The sequence below is a fragment of the Rhincodon typus genome, chromosome 7, assembly GCF_021869965.1.
Source record: "Rhincodon typus isolate 14 chromosome 7, sRhiTyp1.1, whole genome shotgun sequence".
Lineage (NCBI taxonomy): Eukaryota > Metazoa > Chordata > Chondrichthyes > Orectolobiformes > Rhincodontidae > Rhincodon > Rhincodon typus.
Genome location: NC_063338.1, coordinates 43,638,271 through 43,638,688, shown reverse-complemented (window position 1 = coordinate 43,638,688; position 418 = coordinate 43,638,271).

Below are 418 nucleotides of genomic sequence, written 5' to 3'. Positions count from 1 at the left end.
TTTAATATCATTTACTTTTAAATTTGGATTTTGAATTTTGAAGTAATGGCATATGGGTATTCTATATATCTGATGGGGCTTAATAATTAACTGGTAAGCAATTTTGTAGCAATGGTGATGTCCTTTAAAATGTAGTTTTGGAGTCTAATGGTAATTCATTTCAATTGGGAGACTTTATGAGTGAATAACATCTACAATGTCGTGCATTAAGCTTTCAGATAGCAGATTTTCTGGAAATTTTTTGGGTGTAAAGGAAATAGCCATCAATTGATTTCTTTTATCAGTTCGGTCAGTTCTTAGCCAAAGCTAGATGTGTAAAGAAGTTGCTTCTGAGAAAGAGAGAAGATAGTTTAGACAAGTTAAAAATAGATTACCTTAGTGTAAGAGATAGTAGGAACTGTAGATGCTGGAGAATCTG